The sequence below is a fragment of the Nomascus leucogenys genome, chromosome 8, assembly GCF_006542625.1.
Source record: "Nomascus leucogenys isolate Asia chromosome 8, Asia_NLE_v1, whole genome shotgun sequence".
Taxonomy (NCBI): domain Eukaryota; kingdom Metazoa; phylum Chordata; class Mammalia; order Primates; family Hylobatidae; genus Nomascus; species Nomascus leucogenys.
Window position 1 is genome coordinate 41,423,710 of NC_044388.1, and position 16,145 is coordinate 41,439,854.

The following is a 16,145-nucleotide window of genomic DNA, read 5'->3' on the forward strand; positions in this document are numbered from 1 at the left end:
CATAGGTCTTGAACTCCTGGACTCAAGGGATCCTCCTGCTCTGGCCTCCCAAAGTGCTGGGATTATAGGCATGAGCTACTGTACCTATTTCTCTTACCACATGTACTTATTGGTGTTTCTAATCTGCAGAATTATGACTTGACTCAATCTCATTCAATACACTCAATGGAAATATTTTGTTTATCACATTTTAAATAACCCTGTTTGACTTGTTCTCTTCAGCAGACACATCAATTATGTATATGTTAGACCCTTATTCTTTCTCTTCAATGTATATCATCAGGGTTTCATTTTTATCTCTTTCCTCAATTTTGAAATATTTTCAAGTTTGATCTCTATAACACTGATTTAATTTCTGATATATCCAAATATGATCATTAATACTTTAGTGCTTACATCTGTGATTATAGCTTTAGTCCTTCTAAAATTCTCCTTTTACGGAACACTTGTACATTGCTGGTGGGAATGTAAAGTAGTTCAGCCATTGTGGAAAGCAACTTGTAGATTTCTCAAAGAAAATAACACAGAATTACCATCTGACCCATGACTCCTATTACTGGGTATATACCCAAAGGAATATAAATGTTTCTACCATAAAAATTCATGCCCATGTAGATTCATCACAGCACTATTTGCAATAGCAAAGACATGGAATCAACCTAGGTGCCCATCAACAGTAAACTGGATAAATAAAATGTGGTACATATACACCATGGAATACTATGCAGCCATACAAAAGAATGAGATCATGTCCTTTGTAGCAACATGGATGCAGCTGGAGGCCCTTTTCTAAGATAATTAATACAGGAACAGAAAACCAAATATCATGTTCTCATTTATAAGTTGAAGCTAAACATTGAGTACACATGGATGCAAAGAAGGCAATGGTAGACACCAGGGGCTAGTTGAGGGTAAAGGGTAGGAAGAGGGTGAGAATTGAAAAACTACCTATCAGGTACTATGCTTATTAGCTGGATGCCAAAATAATCTGTACACCAAATTGTAATACACAATTTACCTATATAACAAACTTGAACATGTACCCCTGAACATAAAATTAAAGTTTAAAATAAAATAGATACATTTGCCTTTTACTTTTAAAAAATTGTGTGCTTCTCAGCAAGCTTCCATCACATATCAAATATTAATTTTCAGTTTTACTATTTTATCTCTAATGTCTAATTATATAGAGGCTGTATTCCTTTGAAATTTTGGAGAGTACAAAGTAATATATTCTTAAATTTGTTTTCTACAGTGTCTTTTTAAAAAAAAAACATTTTTTCTATAGTTTGAGTGTTTTGTTTTTCATTTTTTCATGTTAAAGGTGTTTTACTTATTCCATATTTTGTTTCATTTTCTTTCTTTCCAGTTTCCTATCACTAGACAAAAAAATATATCCAGCCCTGGAATAGTTTACATATTGTCTATCTGGCTGCTGTTAGAATTTTTTCTTCAAATCTAAGGCTTTGAATTTCAAAGACACTTGAATGCCCTAACCATGCTTCTCATGTTTTGTCATCTTTTATTTAGTGTAAATATACAGCCATGAGGCTGAAGCATCTAATCTTGATATATTACATTTTACTATGTGGAATGAAGTTTGTTTCTGAATAATCCTGAGATCAATCTTCTTTTTCTTCAAATTATTTGTTTTGCTTTTTTTCTCTCATTATCAACAGAAAGAGTAAATAGCTAACTCTAACTCACGGCATATATACACCTTTCTGAGACTTTTCCTACTTATCTCCTCTTCACTGTCAATTCAGCAAGTGCCAGCCCTATCTAACTCCACTCCCCAGTGCTGGATTCCTGAGAGTTTTCCATACTGTAACCGCTTTAGGAAAGAATCTCTAAGCTTGACTTGTGAAGTCCAGACCTCTGTCATTCTTTCATAGCTTGACTATCGACCCTACCAGGTAAACTGGTCTTTTTGCACATGTATTTTTATGTTTCACAACATAAATGTAGGGCATGCCTACGGCTTGGTAACACTGAAGTATTGCTCTTCTATTTTATTATTTAGTACTGTGGACGTTCCTGGCATAAAATATGCAAAGTGGTTTGAGAGCCTGTAAAGAGAGGGATAAATTGAAAATTGCTCATTATTAATTATTGTCTTTGAAGGGAAGCCATTTAGGCTTACTCTCCTGTAGCCTTCTGATTAATGTCCACCTCAGCAGCATTTCCCTGGTGACTTTTTAAAGGTTAAAGTTTAAGCCACATCCCCGGACATCAAACCTTCAGTCAATGTAGCCCAAAAGTAAGAAGAAAGAAAAAATTATTGGCTGGGCATGGTGGCTCACACCTGTAATCCCAGCACTTTGGGAGGCCGAGGAGGGAAGATCACTTAAGCTCAGGAGTTTGAGACCAGCCTGGGCAAGATGGTGAAACCCCATCTCTACAAAAAGTACAAAACATTAGCTCTGCGTGGTGGTGGTGTCTATACTCCTAGCTGCTCAGGTGACTGTGGCAGGAGAATCACTTGAGCCCAGGAGGTTGAGGCTACAGTGAGCCGTGTTCCTAGGACTGCACTCCAGTCTAGGCAACAAAGTTGAGGGCCTTATCTAAAAAAAAAAAAAAACAACAACAAAAAAAGAAAAAATAATTACTGCATCACGTGAAGGATAATGTTTACTGGACCCCAAAAAGAAGTTCACTTCTACTAGCATCCTCCCATAACCAAAACTGTTTACAATTTGAATGTTCTTAAACTGATACTTATGCTACCTACCTAGATGGTAATGAGGGAGGAAAAATAAGCAAGGAAACTAAACTCTATAGTTTTTATTTTGGACCTCAAATATGTGTCATGTCATCTTGTGCCTTGCTTTTCAAGATGTGGACCATGGACCAGCAGCATCAGCATTACCTTAAAGCTTGTTAGGAATGCATAATTCTGGCCTCATTCCAGATCTTCTGAATCAGAATCTGCATTTTTTGAGTGGGGGCTGACAAATACTTTCTCATGGATTTAAAATTTTTTATTACAAATATGCCAGAGAATCATTCATTGGGGCCACAAGTCTGCACAGTGTTTTGCAACTGGTCCTGTAATGACAGAACTTTTCATCTCACCTTTATTGTTCACTATGACCCCTGCATTATCTTCAAAATAAAACAACATGCCATCTTTTTTCCAGTTTGCCTTTTGTTGCTAAATGACCACCACTGGATCTACCTTCTTTCTGAGCTCTGGTGTGCCTTTCTTGACTGTGGTCATCATCATGTCACCCATACCAGCAGCAGGAAGTCTGTTCAGCTCACCCTTGATCCCCTTCACAGAGATGACATAGAAATTTTTGGCTTCTGTGTCACCAGCACAGTTGATCACGGTTCCTATTGGAAGACCCAGGGAAATCCAAAATTTCACACCAAGAGGACCCACCACATCCTCACTTTGATGTCTTGAATGCTGGAAAGGAGCAAAAAGCAGAATCTGCATTTTTAACATGATCCTCAGGTAACTCCTGTGCACCTTAAAGTCGGAGAGAAATTGCTCTTTTTACTGCCCTTCCTGATGAATTCTAGACAATCCTGAGTTGTCTGAATTGTTTGGGCTGCTCTGTCCACATATGTCCACGAGGTGGTCAGGTAGGTGCACGTGCTCTCGACATCTTTTTATTCTTGCTTTTACTAGGGCTCTGGTTAATTATCTGCTATTGCCAGAAAAACAGTGACTAGCTCCTGAGCCTCGTTGCCCAGGCTTGCATGAATGGCAAAAATTTACATTTCGGAGAGAAGACCTGATGGGGCCAATAAGAACTTTAACATCCTCTAGGTGCTTTTACTACCAAGTAGATGGAAGGTTTTTATTTGTTTGTTTGTTTTTAAATCAACCCAGTAAATGGAGTAGCAGTAAATGGAGCTTTCTGCTAAGTTCTTTTAAAGTAAAATGGCGTTTCTAACCAAGTTCCCTTGCTGAAGAAATATAATATGGAACTTCAGGTTACGTGAGCAGACAAGGCCGTTTCCCCAAACTCTAACCAGGTTAAAGCAAGGAAAGTGAATACTTTCTACACACTTGTCTCAAGGAGCGAGTTGTCAGAGGGGTTTTACTGCATAGGTGCAGGATGAAGTACATGAAACTCCTCCTTGGGGTCTAATTCCTGATTGGAGATCAGGGCCCTTACTGGGCTGTTTTAATAAATGCATAAAAGAAATCACAAATTTGCAATACAGATTCATCAGAGGCTACTTTTTACCTATTAAAGAATAACACTTTCTTGGTATGTTTTCCTGACCGCGTTTAATAAAAAATTGATTTATATATTAAAAATCTATTCACCTTCCATTCTAAGAACGTACCTATTATGTTAGCTGACACATAACAACTACAAATCTTCATGCATTCGTTAAAGCATTCCCTTATTGTCCCCTATAAGACTAAGATTGCTTTAGAAGCTGTTTTCTTTTTCTCTTTCTCTGACTCTCTGTTCTGTTTTTTTGTTCTCCATTTCCATTCACTCAAGGTCACTGAGTGAAAGTCTGTCCTTCCAGACGGATTCCACTCTATTGCTTCTTTATTCTATTGCCTGCTCAAAATTGTCTGCTTGCCAGAGAATTGCAAAAGTCAGTGGAATAAAAAGGTTTCCACATTTTGGCTGACTTTTCACAGTCATTTGAAAGGAAAAGCTCCATGCTTTCTGTCTGTGGAAGTCCCAGCTTTGTTTTCTGCCCCTGGCTAAACTCCACACTGAGTGATTTCAACTGCTAGAGGTTAATTTTCCTGTAATAGCCTCATTGTGATGGAGGGTTTTGGAAATTAGGAAAATTAGATGCACTACTAATTGGCCTGTCTTGTTTTGGAGCTGCTTCCTGGGTTATAACAGTCAGAGGAGGCTGTAGTAAGGCCAGATCTGATTCCCAAACCAATACTTAGCAAGACAGATGCAAGAAAAAAAAAATGTCCTGAAAAGAATCACATACGGTGTGTGAATTTCTTTCTTTTAATTGGCTGGGAAAAAGTACTAGAGAGATATCTTCCCTTTCTTTGGGACCCAAAGCAGCATTTCAACAATTATTCCTGGGCACCTACTGTGCTCAGTTGTGGGCTGAACCAGCAGTAAATGCAAAAAAAAAAGATGTGCTGCTTCCTAATCTCAAAGTGTTTAGCTTGGTGAGAAGAAAACATTAAATCATGTAGTCACATAGGGTGGTTCCATATTTGCTGAAAGAACAACTTGGATGTACAAAGAAAATGATCTTGATGTTTTTTTCTGTAACACATGTGATTTTTGTGACAGATACCACTCCACTGGGTAGTAACGGCACTTCAACCTGTCAGATAATAATTCCATCTTTTCTTTTGTGTGTGTATGTGTGCGTGTCTCAAAGACTTTTTTTTTAATTTTTACTTTTTTATAATTTTAACTTCTGCTTTGGATTCGGGGGTACAAGAACAGGTTGGTTACCTGGGTATATTGTATGATACTGTAGTTTGGGGTATAATTGATCTCATCGCCCATGTACTGAGCATTGTACCCAATGGTTAGTGTTTTGACCTTTGCCCCCCACCCTCTCTCCACTCTAGTAGTCCCTAGTGTCTATTATTCCCATCGCTATGTCCACAAGTTCTCAATGTTAAGTTCCCACTTATAAATGAGAAGATGTACTATTTGGTTTTCTGTTCCTGCATTAATTTCCTTAGGATAATGGCCTCTAGCTGCATTCATGTTATTGCAAAAAACATGATTTCATTTTTTATGCTTGTGTAGTAGTATTCCATGGTGTATATGTACCACATTTTCTTTATTCAATCCGCCACTGATAGGCACCTAGGTTGATTTCCATTTCTTTGCTATTGTGAATAGGGCTGCGATGAACATGGGACTGCATGTGCCTTTTTGGTAGAATGACTTATTTTTCTCTAGGTATACACTCAATAATGTAATTATTGGGTCAAATGGTGGTTCTGTTTAAAGTTCTTTGAGAAATCCCCAAACTGCTTTCCACAGAGGCTGAACTAATTCACATTCCCACCAGTGTATAAGCATTCCCTTTTTTCCTCAGCCTTGCCAGTATCTGTTGTTTTTTTATTTTTGTTTTATAGGACCTCATGAATCAATAGTAGATTTTTAATAATAGCCATTCTGACTGGGGTAAGATGGTATCTCATGGTGGTTTTGATTTGCATTTCTCTGATGATTGGTGATACTGAGCATTTTTTCATTTTTGTTAGTGCTTGTATGTCTTCTTTTGAGAAGTGTCTGTTCCTATCTTTTGCCTATTTAAAATGAGGTTATTTGGTTTTTGGTTGTTCAGTTGTTTAAGTTCCTTACAGATTCTGGATATTAGACCTTTGTCAGATGCATGGTTTGCAAATATTTTCTCCCATTCTGTAAGTTGTCTGTTTTCTCTTTTGATAGTTTCTTTTGCTGTGCAGAAGCTCGTTCGTTTAATTAGGCCCCACTTGTCAATTTTTGTTTTTGTTGGAATTGCTTTTGAGAGCTCTGTCACAAATTCTTTCCCAATGCTAATGTCCGGAATGCTGTTTCCTAGGTTTTTCTTCTAGGATTCTTACAGTTTGAGGTCTTACATTTAAATCTTTAATCTATCTTGAGTAAATTTTTGTATATGGTGAAAGGTAGGGGTCCAGTTTCATTCTTCTGCATATGGGTAGCCAGCTATCTCAGTACCAGTGGAATCTTTTCTGAAAGGTCTAGGTTTCTATACAAAGTTTTCCTCCCAAGCATAAGAGTATAGTAGTAGTTTAATAGTGACTTTGGATGATTGAGTCTCTTCAAGTAATAGTTCAGTCTTTTAGATTTCATTTTTTCCTTTACTTTGACTAAATGGTATCTGGATGTGAGAAGGGGGCTCTGCATTTTTATGGAAGTTGAGGAGAGTAATAATTGACCTTGGTTATACCTGGATTTCTCTACGTCATCCCTAGATCCCTATGAGGAGTTACCAGTTGTTTTGCTTGCTGGTCTAGTCCCAGTGAGGGGTGAATGGTTGTATCTGCCCTTTGAAGTAAGCTGGTGTTATTAACATTGGCCTCATTTTTGAGGTCTCAGCAAAGAGCTGTCTCTTTTCCTAAACAAGGCCTTCTCCATTTGCCATTGCTCTCAACCTCTCTTCATCTCCTCTAGAACATGTAGGGCTTTATGCATCACAAGTTTGTCATGCCCAGTCTGCAGGGAGCCTAGGACAGAGTTTCAATCCCAGCTAGTTATCCCAGCTTCACTACTCACCCTCCCATACCATCATTCTCATATTATAGGGAATACAGCCCTAAAGTAAAGGCTTTTATTTTACTAAGGCCATAGAAAACCCCACAATATGGCTGGGGAAATGAGTCATTAGCTTTAATTTTCCTATACTTTACAGATATTGTTAAAGTTGCCATCGTTGAGTTTAGACAAGAACAATATCATTAATGTCTGATTCCTCACTCTTAGTTTTTTTGTCTCTCATCTTCATTCCTCTGGTTTAAAAGGAAGGACTCAGAATTTGGACCTTCTCTACATCAGATATTTCTTCTATCTTGAGTATGTTTGCCCAAGTCATTGTTGGCAAAAGGACTCTCTTCTCTGTTCAATGTCAAACACCTTGTAATTGGATCCTTTAGGTTTGATTTGTGGTCTGCTAAGTGGGAATTTATTAACATGAACTGAATTTTTTACTTTTACCTTGTTGCAAAATTCAACTTGGATATCAGAAGCTTAATGTAAACTCCACCTCTGTACGTAGGAGCAGTTTAAGAGCACAAGCTCTGAAACAAGACCACTGAATTTGGATCTCCACTCTCACTTACTAGATTTGTAATCTTGGGTAAGCTCTCTATGCCTCAGTTTCTTTATCTGTAAAATAGTAGCAATGCCATCTACATGAAAGGGCCCTTCTACAGATTTTATGACTGTGCACATGTAACGTGCTCAGAACAGTGACTGGAACATAGTAAGCACTATAAAGATGGTAGCTATTATTCTGTGAATTTCTTCTCGAACAATCCTAATGGATACTTCTGGAAAGAAAGAAGAGAGTAGTGGCCAGGTGTCATGGTTCACGCCTATAGTCTCAGCATTTTGGGAGGCTGAGGCAGGAGAATACCTTGAGGCCAGAAGTTCAAGACCAGCATAGGCGACAAAAAGAGATCCCTATTCTACCCTCCCTGCACCAAAAAATAGCCTGACATGGTGGTGCATGCCTGTAGTCCCAGCTACTCTGGAGGCTGAGGAAGGAGGATCACTTGAGCCTGGGAAATTGAGGCTGCAGTGAGCCATGATGGCATTAGTGCACTCCAGCCTGGGCAGCAGGGCAAGACCCCATCTCAAAAAAACAAAAAAAGAGAGAGAGAGGGGGAGAGAGAGAGAGAGAGAAGGGAGTGGAGTATGTTAAGGCAGGGAGTTGGTGAGGCAGTTGATAAGAAGTATAAGAGAAAATTGCATAAATGATTTTTAAATATCACTTCCCTATACTTACATGAAATAGTTAAAGAATAATGGAAGGGAACATGTAATTAAGCACTAATTTTTATTCTTTCTATTGCATGTACTACCAGTATTCAGATAAAGGAGAGGAAAGCAATTTTAGTGGCAGTGTTCAGGGGAAATTTTATAGAGGCCTAGGAAATGAAAGAATGGGTAGGGCTTGGATGAATAGAGAACAAGTGCAGAGCCTGAAAAGATATAAATGAAAAGATTTTTATCTTCATAGGCAATATGTAAAATTGAGTGGACTTTGTTATTGTCTTTGCTGACTTCTTCATTTTATTCCTTGAAGATAGTTCAAAGGAATGAAAGGGAATGGATTAATAGTTTTCTCCTTGAGTGGAGGTGAGATTGCATTAAGTCAGTGTATTCTTGGCTACATGGCAAGTGGTAGGGTAACTAAGGTGGTGAGTTGCATGTTCTCTGGTGATCTGATTCTGTGAAGAGGAGGGTTATCAGATGATGTTTCTTCTTCCCTTTTCAAAGGAAATTGTAGGAGGGGACTGGTGTGCTCTGAGCAACTTCAAAGCCACTCAGTCCATGAAGGTGAAGGCTTTCTTTTCCCTCTTGCCCTGCGGCCTTGTATTTTCCTTTCTCCCACACCAGATGCTGACCTTGAAAAGTGTTTATTTCACCCCTGAGTTTCCCTCAGGTTTCTTTTTGTCTTGCAGCAGACTCAAGTCCAGAATGAATGTTAAGTAATTTGCTGAGAAGAAACAAGTTACAGTAAGAATATTGTGTAAACTTTTTCTGACCTTAAACCCTTGTAAACCATCAAGACCAGAACTATGATCCAGTCTAGGACTGAAAATTACTCCTGGAAAATAACAGCATGAGTAAAAGTGCTCTCTTAAATTAATTCAAAGCCTTTAGACAATTTTTGCAGCTTCTTTTACTTTTTTTTTGGAAAATGTAAAAAGAAAGAAAAACGGGGACTGGATTGCAATTTAATCACCTAGGATACAATTGTTTCTTCTCATTATAGCCATGCTAAAAATCCAACTTAGCCAGCCCTTCAGTGACTCTCCTATTACTACTGTACCCAGAGAAAACCAAGAGCACAACATTCTACCTAGAGTTCCAAGAAGTCCTTGGGCTCTAGTGCATTAGCCTTAATATTCTGTGTTTGGGTGCAAGTGAATGTTACTATTTATACATTTGTCTCAGTAAGAGTCTCATGATTATTTCTAAGGGGAGGAAAAATCCATGGAATAGCAAAGTCTATCAGCAGGAATTCTAATCTCATTTTACAATTCTATAAGAAATTGTCATTGAAAAGGAAAATTCCCCCAAATTCGATCAAGGGGGCTTGCCAAGATCCCAGCAAGTGTCCTGAGAACTGCCAGAGGAGCACCAGTTATTAGACAGATTTTAATTTGTGCAAATCCATTAACAAAAATCTCTAATTAAAAAAAATCAATGGATGCCTATGACATTAACCAGGAAAATCTAATAGAGGGCCATTAAATTTTTTTCTATTCAATTAACTTGAACACAACACGATGGACTCAACAGATACTTTAATTAGATGCATATGAGAAGAAATTTTGCAAAATTAAACAGACCCTCTATTTGCAACTGATATGAGGAAAACTGCCGTAAAAGATTTGCTCAAATCCCTAATGACTCGTAATTTCCCTGAGAGGGACATGAATTCTTAGACAACATCCTTACAAATCAATCTTTCCCCAAGAGGCTGTCCTTTGTCAAGAAACAGTACACTGTGCTGCTTGCTTCTTTTTCAATTCTTTCATCTCAGCAAGATAGTCATGTGAAAAACACAAAAGGCAAGCTTCAAGGGACTGTTTACCAAACTCACTATTCCAAGCACCTCAGAGTAAAAATGGCCCAAAATAAATGGCTCTAATTTACAGGGTGAATTTGTGTCCGAGACTGCCCCAGACAGTCTCAATGTATGCTTGTTGCCTTGGCATAATTATTAATAGTTCTCCATTTTGTTCTAAATAGTGTGCTGGGTTGGACAATAAATTATATAGTCATTCTACTAATTATCAGCCGTCCCACTAAGTGTTTCACACTACTAAGCCAGCCCTTTCAACTGTTGGTGGAAATACAAGATTTCTCTGCTCAAAAGAAGAGGCTAAGGTATGGGAATTTGATGAGTACCCATGACCGCTTCTTGGAGAGGCATGCAAATTGACATTTGCCCCCTACCTCATTTAGTTGCTCCCCGCAACTTTAACTCCAATGCTTTTACACTTAAGATTAATGTTGAAATCTTGTGAATGGACTTAGCATAAAGCCTACTACAGAGGTTCTCAAATCTGAGACGTTTCTGTCCTCTTTAAAGAGTTATCCTCATCTGAACCAATTTATTAACAACATATTACATATGTTTGAAGTGGAGAGCTATATGTAAAATGTTACATCATCCTTATGGAAGCCAGGGTCCAAGGTGGTCCCTCAATGACATCCTAATATTCATGCTCTTTTGTGGTTTCTGCACCATCCATTGTACAAAGATTGGTCTTTGTGACTAATAAATCAATGATGGTTGGTCATTCTAAGGTTAGGTAATAAAAGATTGATATTTCTATTTTATATGCTCTAATGTTTACCCGATCACCCCCGTTGTCCGGATTATTTATGCTGGAGGAAGACATGCTGTGAGCTGGATTCTCCAGCTCTATTTGAGCCAGATTCTCCAGCCCTATTTGAGCCTTAAGATGACCACAGTCTTAGACAACAGCTTCATGAAACTTATTGGGAAACTCTGAGCCTGGACAACCCAGATTCTTAATCCTCAGAAACTATATAAGATAACAGATGTCTGTTGTTGTACACTGCCAAATTTGGGGGGGGTAACTTGTTATGCAGAAATAGTTAACTGATACAGTTAAAATCCCTGCCTCCTGGGGGATGTAGGCAGACAAGTGCCCAAAAACATTAGTATCGGATTTCTTGAAATACACAGAGATAATGTGGACATAATCCGTTTATCTATTCATTTATCAAACATTTATTAATCACAATGTTCCAGACAGTGTACCATGTACTAAGTACCTGGTACTTGATACTGTACTAGACACTGTATCAAGTACTTATTAGACACTGTACCAGGTACTAACTATTTAGTACCTGCTACTGTACCTGATTCTGTACCAGATCCTAAGGATATAGGAATGAGCTGAGCATATAAGGATGAGCACTCGCCTTTGTGGGGGTGAGAGTCTAGTAAGATCTGGGGAAGTTAGAAAAATTATCAATCATGTCTATTTGGAAGGGCAAGTATGTAAAAGTAGACATAAATCCATTAAATGTTAAACATACTGTGAACTTTTAAAATTCTTGGCTGGGCATGGTGGCTCCATTCCTGTAATCCCAGAACTCCAAGGCAGGAGAATCACTTGAACTCAGGAATTCAAGAACAGCACAGTGAGACCTTGTCTCTACTTAAAAAAAATAACAACAAAAAAACAAAAAAACCAGGCATGATGGCACGTGCCTGTAGTCCCAGCTGTAGTCCCAGTTACTCACTACCTGGGGGCTGAGGCAGGAGGATTGCTTGAGCCTAGGAGGTTGAGGCTGCAGTAAGCTGTGATCGCAGCACTGCACTCCAGCCTGGGTGACAGTGAGAGCCTGTCTCAAAATAAATAAATAATGAACAATTTAAAAATAAATATTTTATTTTTACTACTTAATTTATACGTGCATATACATATGCCAGTCAAAAATCAAGTGATTTTCCTCAATGATAGGAACATTTGACACTAGTTAATAAATTTAGGAATTGTTTTCCCCAATTTGGAGAGTTACCAATATAAAACTATGATGTTTAACACTGAGAGAAGTTTGCATATTAATATATGATAGACTGATTGGTTTTAGCTGAATACTGAATACATGGTGATAAATTCTATCTGGTGTTAATTAACATATGGCTTAATCAAGAAGAAGAGGGATGGAAGGCAGTCAGTGAGGGAAAGTAGCCCTGAAATTTTGGTATAGCTTCTTAATCTCATCATAAAAATGGGAGTCATGGCTATTTAATCTTAAATTCCAGATTCAACACTGACTTCTTCAATGTTCTAAAAGAGGCAATTTACTGCTTCATATTTCTGTCCATTAGTGTACATTAAATGTACATAAAACCTAAATCGCACAGTGCTGGAAAAGACTTCTGCAAGAGAGAGTGATTGCTGAGTAGGAATTCGTCTCTTCCTTTTCTGTGCTGTGTCATCACAGTTTTAAAGAAATCTATGGCTGTGATTGTGAGATCCACATTCACTGAGTTGTGCTTCCCTCTGCTTTGAGAGTCAGGTTGATTTTCCTTCAAGGTAGGACATTACTTCCACTTGCATTGCCACGAATGCCCTTGCTCCCCACACTAATGAAGAATCAGTGCTGACAACTCCAAAGTAATCACCATTCTTTTCATCTTCCCTTTTCTCCCCAAAGCTTAAACTAATAATAATAACCATTTTAAAGCTTTCTCATGGGAAACTTAGCATGACTGGAAGGGAAATCAATTGTTCTTAGGACGGCTATTATTGTAAGAATTAATCACCACTATTTGCAATTACTGTACCATACAATTATCACTAATATTTAGGCCACTCTGAATGCTGCCAGAGACTGCATTGCCTTTGCTGCTATTTCCACAGAACAGAAAGGAAGACTGAGAAAATAAATGAAACCAAAGCATAGAGATGACAGATTGAGGGGATTGGATTCTTCCACTGTCGGGCCAAGATGTATTCCACAACCACTGCCTGCGCACGTTAGAACAGCAACCTGCTCAGAACTGGAAGTTTTCCTTGGAAAGAAAAGAAGACAGCTTAAATAGGTTGAAGAGAGTAAAAATTAAAATCATTCTCAGACTTAAAATCTATTTCACGAGCCTGCACAACTCAATTCTTCTAAAGCATATGATTCTTCAGCATACCAATAAAACCCCCAAAACTTCCAAAATACTCCTGCCACTCCCCACTATGAAATGAGCATCTTGCAATATACCAGTAAGACTGTCCATGGTTTATCACCCTGTCTGTGCCAGTGAGAGATACTTGGCTACCGTAATGGCGGAAGAGTACTTAGACCTTAGATTTCACCCAACAATAAACAAATGACAAGTCGATGTTTCTCATCTATTTTGTCCGGCATCAATTTTGAATTTAAAAATATTTAAAACTTTTTACACTTTTATATTTGAATAACTTTAGATTTATAAAAAAGTTGAAAAAAATGTATTAAAAATATCCGTATAAGCTTCACCCAGATTCCCCTCAACACAGTGCAATTATCAAAATCAAGAAATTAACATTGAATTGACTGCATTATTTAATCTACAGCCTGGCGCATTTCATTAATTTTTCAATTTCTCTGTGACTCAGGTTAAACCCAGCATTTGGTATTGTATTTTTTATTTTAGTCATTCTGATTGGTGTATAGTGGTATCTTGTTGTGGTTTTAATTTGCATTTTGCTCATGACTGATGATGTTTAGCATCTTTTCCTATGCTTCTTTTTTAATTTGGAGGAAGGCCTATTTATTAATTTTTCATTCTATGAATCCTACTTTTGGGGTCACATTTGAGAATTCTTTACTTCGCCTTAACTCCTGAAGATTTTTGCATATTTTTTCCTAAAAGTTTCATAGTTTTATGTTTCACATTCAAGTCCATAATCCATTTTGGGTTAATTTTTTGTCTAAGGTGTAAGACTTATGTTGAAGTTTACTTTTGTTTTTAATTCAGAAATGCTCACTTGTTCTAGCACAGTTTCTTGAAAAAGCTATTTTCTCCATTAAGCTGTTTTTCACTTTTGCCAAAAATCAGTTGGGCATATTTGTATAGGGCTATTTCTGGGTTCTCTGATTCATTCCATTGATCTATGCTCCCATCACATAATCAATACTTTGATTACCTTCATTAATCATCCATATTCTTGATTACTGTAGATATATAGACTGACAATGGAATCATTTCTCTCTATTCGTCTTCAAAATGGCTTCTTCTCTTCTAGTTCTTTTGATTTTCCACATAAATTTTGGAGTAGTCTTGTTTATACCCACCAAATATCTTCCTGTTATTTTGATAGGAATTATGGTAAACTTGTATATCAGTTTGGGGAGAATTGACATCTTTACTACACTGAGTCTTCCAACTTATGAACACAGGGTATCTCTCCTTATGAGATCTCCTTTTGTTCCTTTCATCAGCATTCTGTAATTTTCAGCATGCAAGTTTTGTACTTATATTATGAAATGTACACTTGTCTTATTTGCTTTTTTTGGCTTGTAAGTTGTACTGTGTTTTCAATTATGGGGCTCATGCTTTTCTTACTAGCATATAGACATATAATTGATTTGACTTTTATATGTTTATTTTGTTCCCTGTGACCTAGCTGAACTAATTTGTGAGCTCTAGGAGGTTTGTTCTGTAGATTCTTTGGGATTTAATATGTAGAAAGTCATGTCATCTGCAAATAGAAACAGTTTTATTTCTTCCTATTCTCTATATATGTATGTTTTATTACCTATTCTTGCCTTATTGCACTGAACAGAACTGCCAGCACTATGCTGAATGGAATTGGAAATCCTTGCCTTGTTCCCAATGTTAGGCAAAAAGCATTCGACCTTTCACCAACTGTAACGTTAGCAGTAGTTTAGTTGAATATGTTCTTTATAAGTTCAGGAAGCTACTCTGTATTCATATTTTTCTGAAAGTTTTTATCATAAATGGGTATTAAATTTTGTCAAAATCTTTTTCTGTATCAACTGAGATGATCATGTGATTTTTCTTATTTAGCCTGTTAATATGGTGATGTTAATAGGGTTAATCAATCATTGATGGATTTTTAAATATTGAACAGGCCTTGAATCCATGGAATGAATTTGAATTGGTCATAATGTATAATTCTTTTGATATATTGCTGGGTTTTGTTTACTAAAATTTGTTAAGAACCACTGTATCTATATTAATGAGATATTTGTGGGTAGTCCGTCCTTCCTTTCCTTTCCTTTCCCTTCCTTCCTTCCTTCCTTCCTGCCTTCCTTCCTTCCCTCCCTCCCTTCCATTCTTCCTTCCTTCCTCTCAACCTATCTTATGATTTCCCATAGCTATCTCCAATTCCAATTCAACACCATAAGATTTGTTATAGCCTTTCCCTTTTCTTTTAACTTTTTCCTCTGACACCTGAGTCTCAGTACCCGTAAAAATTATTTATTCAATCATAGAATACACATACAACAATTTAACAATGTGTAACCTGTATCTCCTTGCAAAATAAATTATTAATATGATTATGATGCTTATGTACAGTTCTTACCTCTTACCTTGGAGATTATAGTCAAAATGCTGTTTCCCAGTGTTACTTAGCTTTCCTTTCCAATCCCTCCAGTATGGTTGTTTTTCACATTTAATAGAGTTAGGATCATTTGTTTGTGTTTTGATTCTATTTTGAGTTTAACTCTCATTCTTGTTGGATTTTGATTATTTATTTACCCCGGGTTCTGACTACTCCATTCTGATTTCTCTACCTCTTCCTCCCCTCCCATCCACCCTGTGTAGGTAACTAATATTAGTATTTTCCGATTTGCTCTTTCTTTATTTCCATTTCCACTGATTCATGCACACCTTTGTATGTTGACTTCCTTATTACACAAAAGTAACATACAGATATTTTCTGGAACTTTGCTTTACTTAATATATTCTAGAAATCCCTCCATCTCTGCTCATAGAAATCTTCCTCA

At 37.3% G+C, this 16,145-nt stretch overlaps 1 pseudogene; it reads right to left on the reverse strand.

Annotated features, from left to right (window-relative positions):
• Positions 1 to 3,007: 3,007 nt before the first annotated feature.
• LOC100599377 lies at positions 3,008 to 4,345 on the reverse strand (annotated as a pseudogene).
• Between the last annotated feature and the right edge of the window lie 11,800 nt (positions 4,346 to 16,145).